Here is an 8219-nt window from a genome sequence, read left to right on the forward strand (position 1 = left end):
GTGCATGGGGAGTGTCCCTGCTTCGGCAGGGTAGCGTATGGTCTGCTTCGGCAGTTTTGTGATTGATCTGCTCGTGCTGAGGCAGAGTGTCGTAGCGCAATATCTGTAGGCCCAGGCAGTTACCGCTATTGACACCTCGAGGCATGGCAGCGGAGCGTCCGGGAGAGCATCCAAGTAAGACTCAAATGGAGTGAATGGGGTGCGAGCACCCAAGTCAGTCTCGCGTGGGACGAGTGCCTGTGTGAGCGATAATGAGTGAGTACGCTTAGTACTGCCGTCCCCCCAGAAGTAGTACTGCGAGGTAGTTCCTGGGGGAAACGATGGTGGAGCCCAAGGGAGTTTAGTCGGTATTACCGGTAGGGTCGAGTCCGACACTCCAGTACACTTCCGTGTGGTAGTTTGGCAACTACAATGCACGTGTACTGGGTTAGTGTGTAAATGCATTCTCCCTTGTAAAAAAAAAAAAAAAAAAAAAAAAGACACCTGAGAAGGCAACTCAGGTAGTGTGGGGATGGGTTTGTCATGTAACTTTTACCCGACCCACTAAAACCAAAACCCTTTCGCCAGTCCGTACCCCCTGGCCCGCAATTAAGCAATACATCATGGCGAGTTGTGGCGCCTGCCTAGGATGTGGTGGGGTTTGACAGTGGGCCCTGTTAAACCTCTATAAAAAGCTGCATGCATCCGCAAGTAGGCTCCGCCAGAGCTACCGTGTGCCGCTCAAAGCGCACAAGCCCAAGTCCTGGTGTTAGGTGGGACAAAAAAAACAGCCCTGACAGCCGCCTTTAAAAACGGAAAGCGGAACAGACAAAACTCGATTTTCCGGAGGAAAAAGCGCCAGCAGGAAGATCGAGACCGTGGAGAGACGGAGGAACTGTACCGCGCTAATAACGCACGAAAGTTCTATGAGAAGATGAACCGTTCACGTAAGGGCCACGTGCCACAGCCCGATATGTGTAAGGACACAAACGGGAACCTTCTTACAAACGAGCGTGAGGTGATCCAAAGGTGGCGGCAGCCCTACGAAGAGCACCTGAATGGCGATATGGCAGACAACGATGGCGGTATGGTAATGAACCTAGGAGCACGCGCGCAGGACATGCGACTTCCGGCTCCGAATCTCCAGGAAATCCAGGAGGAGATCGGCCAGCTGAAAAACAACAAAGCCCCTGGAGTTGACCAACTACCAGGAGAGCTGTTTAAACACGGTGGTGAGGCACTGGCTAGAGCGCTGCACTGGGTGATAACCAAGGTTTGGGAGGATGAGGTTCTGCCGCAGGAGTGGATGGAAGGTGTCGTGTGTCCCATCTACAAAAAGGGCGATAAGCTGGATTGTAGCAATCCCCAGTTCGAGACAGCAACACGTACGGACGTGTTTTTTGCTCGCGCATTTTTTCGAAGTGTTTTTTTTTTCTCGTTCTTTCGCTGTTTACGTTTTCGCTTGTCGCGTTGGCGTTCTTTTCTCCCGGACCCGTCAGGGGAGACTCGGTGGCCGATTCGGTCGCTGGAAAAGTGCCTAAGCGCACTGCTCTTGGAGGCGCGGGTAACCCCTCCAAGCAGCTTTTGCAGAGCAAGGTGTTCTCGCCGTTGCCGCTTGATGACGCCGGCAATCCGCCGAAAAAGAGGAAGAAGCAGCAATCGCAGCTGCCGCAGGTGCAACCGGAGCGGAAGGAGAAGTGCCCGCCCGTGTTTGTGAAGGGCGATCCGCCGGATTTACGCCCAAAAATTCGCCAGCTGATCGCTAAGGGGCTGAAATGTACTTTTCGGCTCTGCAGCGAGGGCGTGAAAGTGATGCCGGCCAACAGGGACCATCATCAATCCGTCGTGGAGCTCCTCGAGGTCCACAAGTATGAGTACTACACTCATGACCACCCCGGCACGAAGCCGCTCAAGGCTTTGCTGCGAGGACTTCACGACATGAAGGAGGAAGAGCTCCAAGCAGAGCTTGAAAGTTGCGGACTGAAGCCAGTAGCCGTCCACAAGATCGCTCGTCACGACAAGGCGAGGAAATATCGCGACCAGCTTTACCTGATCCATCTGGAGCACGGCTCCACTACCTGGAAGGGCCTGAAGCTGGTTGGCGTTATAAATTACACCGCCGTTGACTGGGAGCGATATCGGCCAGTGCACCGCGATGTCACGCAATGCACCAACTGCTTCAATTTCGGGCACGGCACCAGGAACTGCCGCATGAAGCCGCGCTGCAACAAGTGTGGCGAACCCCATCCGACTGACGAGTGCGACAAAATGGAGGTGGCCGATCCCAAGTGCGCCAACTGTGGCGACAAACATCAGGCCACCACAAAGGGCTGCCCAAAGCGAGCCGAGTTCCTGGAAATCCGGAAGAAGGCTTCCACCAGGACCATTCCGAAGAAGAACCGTGTTCCTGTAATCAACGAGGTGAACTTTCCAGCCATCCCGGCTCCCCGTCGGAGAACGAAGCCGTCCCACCGGAAGAATCTGCCCCGCTGTACACTCCGGAGCAACTGATGCCGATCTTCGCGCAGCTCGCCACTCGACTGCGCGGCTGCAAAACCCGATTCGACCAGGTCTTCACACTTGGCATGTTCATCATTGAAAATGGCTGCTAGGGTGGGCCTGGTCAACTGGAACGCTTGCTCGCTAAAGAGCAAAACAATCGAGCTGAAGGATTTCCTTGAGGAGAAGGAAATAGACGTGGCGTTCAAAAACCGGAGGTGAACATCAACATCCCGGACTTCCGCATCGTGCGACTCGACCGGCCGACCAGGGAGGTGGTGTGGCCATCGCTCTTCGCTACAACATCAACTGTCGTCTGCTTCCAAGCTTCCAGCTCAGTGTCATCGAGGCCATCGGTGTCGAAATCACCACTTCGGTCGGCACAATCGCGCTCATCGCGGCGTACTGTCCAACGCAAGCCAAAGCCGGCGATGGATCATCGGCTGCCCTTCGGAGGGACATCGTCAAGCTGACGCGGAGGCAAGGCCAGTATATCATTGCCGGCGACTTGAATGCCAAACATCAAGCCTGGGGCAACAGTCGCGGCAATCGAAACGGCACCATCTGGAGCAACGACATGGAGGAAGGCCACTACACGATCCTGAGCCCGGATTCCCCCACTCGGCTGAGTCGGTCCGGTGCCCACGCAACGCTCGACCTCTACGTAACAAACCTGAGTGACCACGTCTCGCAGCCGGTTGTATACCAGGAGCTCAGTTCGGATCACTATCCGGTGGTGGCGGAACTGGGCTCCTCGGTCAATCGGCACCAGCAGTTACGGCGGAACTACCACCGAGTGAACTGGCAGCGTTTCCAGCAGTGCGTCGATAACACCGTTGACTACGAGGTGCGTCCGGAGACGCCGGAAAGTATCGACCGCCAGCTGTGCGCTATCGAGGAGGCGATCACGGCGGCCCGAGAGCAACACGTACCGACGGCTCGGCAGGTAAGCAACTCCTTAAACATCGATACACTCACCAAAGATTTGATTCGATTGCGGAATGTCACTCGCAGGCAGTTTCAGCGTACTGGACTGCCTGAGCTTAAGGCACGCTGCAATCGAATCACAAAAATTATCAAGGCCAGAATGGTGGACCTCAGAAATAACGACTTCTCGAATAAGATCCGCACTCTCCCAGATTATGCTAAGCCGTTCTGGAAAATGACCAAAATTCTAAAATCCAAGCCTCGGCCCATTCCACCTTTGATCCCACTAGACAATAATGGCTCGAAGGATCGCTTGATAACTCCTGCAGAGAAGGTCGCTGAAATAGGTCGTCACTTCGTCAGCTCACACAATCTTGGGCAGAACATCACCAGTCCTCACGAAGCAGCCGTCAACGAGCATGCAAACAACATCCATTTGATTCCCAACGACTTCTCGGAGGAGTTGGAGATCTCAGCTGGCGAATTGACGGCCTATATCAAATCGTCGAAGAACATGAAGGCCCCAGGCTTCGACAGCATCCTGAATCTCGAGCTCAAACACATGAGTGCTCCGTTCTTTGAGCACCTCTCACTGATCTTTAATCAGTGTCTCCGGCTCAGCTACTTCCCATCGTCCTGGAAGTCAGCGAAAGTCATCCCCATCCGGAAGCCTGGGAAGGATCCTTCCTCTCCCAAAAGTTATCGACCCATCAGCCTTCTCTCAGGGTTATCCAAGCTATTCGAAAAGCTATTCATCACCGGTTACTTGAGTCTGCCGAAAATCTCAACATCTTGCTCGAGGAACAGTTTGGTTTCCGACGCGGTCGGTCAACTGTACACCAACTGACCCGAGTTACCAACGTCCTCAGACGGAACAAGTTTGTCTCGAAAACATCCGCCATGGCCTTACTCGATGTCGAGAAGGCATTTGACAATGTATGGCATGATGGCCTGGTGTACAAACTACAACGCTACAATCTTCCCAGCTACCTGGTGAAAATCATCAACAATTACCTGTCGGCAAGGACATTCCGGGTCTCAATCAGCGGAGCGAGTTCCAATGCGCACAACATCGTCGCAGGCGTTCCCCAGGGCAGTATCCTCAGGCCCCTGCTTTTCAATCTGTTCACCTCCGACATGCCAGAACCTCCAGAAGGCGGCATTCTGTCTCTGTTCGCAGATGACACATCCATCGTCTACAACGGTAGAGTGATCAGAGCGCTAGTGGCAAAACTCCAACGAGGCCTGGATGCCCTGACAGAGTACCTCACCAGCTGGAAGATCTGTATCAACGCGGCGAAGACCCAGGTCATCATTTTCCCCACTCCAAATCCCCTAAACTTGTTCCGCCTGGGGACTGTAAAATCATCCTCAATGGCACGACTGTGGAATGGGCCAATGAGGCCGGCTACCTTGGCTTGACCCTCGACAGCAAGCTTATTTTCAGGCAACAGGTTGACAAAACGGTGACAAAGTGTAACGTCTTGTTGAAACTACTGTACCCTTTGATCAACCGCCGGTCGTCATTGTCCCTGAAAAATAAGCTTGCTGTCTACAAGCAAATCATCCTCCCTGTGATCGAATACGGCATGCCGGTCTGGGAGAGCTGCGCTAAAACCCACCACCTCAAACTTCAACGGGTCCAAAACAAATTCCTGAGGATGATCCTCAACACCCCAGGACAAGAACATCCGAGGTCCACCGTCTGGCCGGAATAAAAACCTTACATGAACGCTTTGGTGAGTGTAAAGAAAAGTTTAGGGTCCGTTGCTTGCACTCGGACCAACAAGCGCTTAGGGCGCTAGTTCCAATCTAGGTTATCAAATTTTTATTGTAAATATTAGTGTACATAGTAGTTAGGTTATCAAATTTTAAAAACACACTAGCGCCTGCTGAAGGCCGTCATGATACATTATATTTTAAAAATTAAGTAGAAACATAAAATAATAATAATAATAATAATTAAAATTGAAGTTGGAGGCCAAGCCGGCCGATCACTGTACATGTTAAAAATAATTGTAGAACAAAAATTGTGTAAATAAAGAAGAATTTTACTACTACTACTACTACTACTACTGTGAGATTGTAGCAACTACCGCGCAATCACATTGCTGAACGCCGCCTACAAGGTACTCTCCCAAATTTTATGCCGCCGACTAACACCAATTGCAAGAGAGTTCGTGGGGCAGTACCAGGCGGGATTTATGGGTGAACGCTCTACCACAGACCAGGTGTTCGCCATACGTCAGGTATTGCAGAAATGCCGCGAATACAACGTGCCCACACATCATCTATTTATCGACTTCAAAGCCGCATATGATACAATCGATCGGGACCAGCTATGGCAGCTAATGCACGAAAACGGATTTCCGGATAAACTGATACGGTTGATCAAGGCAACGATGGATCGGGTGATGTGCGTAGTTCGAGTTTCAGGGGCATTCTCGAGTCCCTTCGAAACGCGTAGAGGGTTACGGCAAGGTGATGGTCTTTCGTGTCTGCTATTCAACATCGCTTTGGAGGGAGTAATACGAAAGGCAGGGATTGACACGAGTGGTACGATTTTCACGATGTCCGTCCAGTTATTTGGTTTCGCCGACGACCTTGATATGATGGCACGTAACTTTGAGAGGATGGAGGGAGCCTACATCAGACTGAAAAGCGAAGCTAATCGAATTGGACTAGTCATCAACACGTCGAAGACGAAGTACATGATAGGAAGAGGCTCAAGAGAGGTCAATGTAAGCCACCCACCACGAGTTTCTATCGGTGGTGACGAAATCGAGGTGGTTGAAGAATTCGTGTACTTGGGCTCGCCGCCGTACCAAACTGACTATCTACAAAACGCTTATAAGACCGGTAGTTCTCTACGGGCACGAGACCTGGACGATGCTCGTGGAGGACCAACGCGCACTGGGAGTTTTTGAAAGGAAAGTGCTGCGTACCATCTATGGTGGGGTGCAGATGGCGGACGGTACGTGGAGGAGGCGAATGAACCACGAGTTGCATCAGCTGTTGGGAGAACCATTCATCGTTCACACCGCGAAAATCGGAAGACTGCGGTGGGCCGGGCACGTAGCCAGAATGTCGGACAGTAATCCGGTGAAAATGGTTCTCGACAATGATCCGACGGGAACAGGAAGGCGAGGTGCACAGCGGGCAAGGTGGATCGATCAGGTGGAGGACGATTTGCGGACCCTCCGCAGACTGCGTGGTTGGCGAAGTGCAGCCATGGACCGAGCTGAATGGAGAAGACTTTTATGTGCAGCACAGGCCACTCCGGTCTTAGTATGTTAATAAATAAATAAATCATGGGGGGACTATTGAGAACGCTCACGCCTATGCTAACGCACTTGACGTCAATACACACAACCAGGCTTGTAAAATGTCATCTGCATGTCATTTGACTAATTTGCTCATAACTTTCTTTAGAAGCAAAATTTATTCCATAATTTTGAATGTACTCATAACGCTTGAGTAGGGTTATATTTTTGTCCAAGGGTACATTGCTCTAAGTATAACATCAAAGGCTGGAGAGTGAAAACTCTCCAAAATGTCACGTGTCATTTGGCATAATGTCATTTGAATGACATTTTGCCTCCCACGCCCCAGATTACATATTTACAGCAAAGTCTCGTTAGACAAAGTTGTAGGCCCATTTAACCGCTATAAGTTCGTCATACAACATGAATTGATAGCTACCTTCTGAAACAAGTTCTGGGAAAATTATACAAACGAATGCAAATGACATTTGACAACACTGCCGACACAACATCGACTTCAAGGGTGGCTACCTCACCACCCGTCGATCGCAAGCTATGATAGTAACCTCAGGGTGAGCAAAGTGTTCACTGCATCACAGGTGCCCTTACTGCACTCGTTGGTTTTGTTCAAGACGCCACCACCGCTGCAGTTTCGACATAATCTGTTGAGATGCTGTGTTCACCGCATTCCATATAGCTTCCTCCCGGCACATCCTCTCGACGAGGTTGTCCGGGGTTGTATCCATACCACTAATGAGCAGCATGGCATTGCGTTCTACCTCGAATCATGGAGCAAGCATGGAGTGCATGAGCGTGAATCAAGTGTTTGGGTGAGCATACAAGTCAGACTCACACGGTATGAGAGAGGCGGGCATACAAGTCAGCCCCACATGGCATGAGAAGGGTGGGCACACAAGTCAGACCCACACGGCATGACAGAGGTGCAGCAGAGTATGTACGGTGTGTTTGAGGGTGCAATAGAGTGAGCACCCAAGTCAGTGTGAGCGAGAATGAGCGAGTACGTTTAGTACTGCCACCCCCCAGAAGTAGTACTGGGAGGTAGTTCCTGGGGGAAACGATGGCGGAGCCCAAGGGAGTTTAGTCGTCGGTATTACCGGTACGGTCGAGTCCGACACTCCAGTACACATCCGTGTGGTAGTTTGGCAACTACAATGCACGTGTGCTGGGTTAGTGTGTAAATGCATTGTGTTGTGTGTTGTTGTTGTGTAACGGTTGTAAACGGTAAAACGTTACTACTGCTACCACTACTACTACTACTACTACTACTACTACTACTACTACTACTACTACTACTACTACTACTACTACTACTACTACTACTACTACTACTACTACTACTACTACTACTACTACTACTACTACTACTACTACTACTACTACTACTAGGTAGGCGGTCGACTAGGAGGAGTCCCCCATGGTGTGTGGACTTCTCCTTTTCGCCTAACTGCGTTTGCCCAGTCCAGTCCAGCCCAGGACTCTACTACTAACTATCAGTCAGTCAGCCAGCCAGCCAGTCAGTCAGTCAGTCAG

The sequence above is a fragment of the Armigeres subalbatus genome, chromosome 3 (assembly GCF_024139115.2).
Source record: "Armigeres subalbatus isolate Guangzhou_Male chromosome 3, GZ_Asu_2, whole genome shotgun sequence".
In the NCBI taxonomy this organism is placed as follows: Eukaryota; Metazoa; Arthropoda; class Insecta; order Diptera; family Culicidae; genus Armigeres; species Armigeres subalbatus.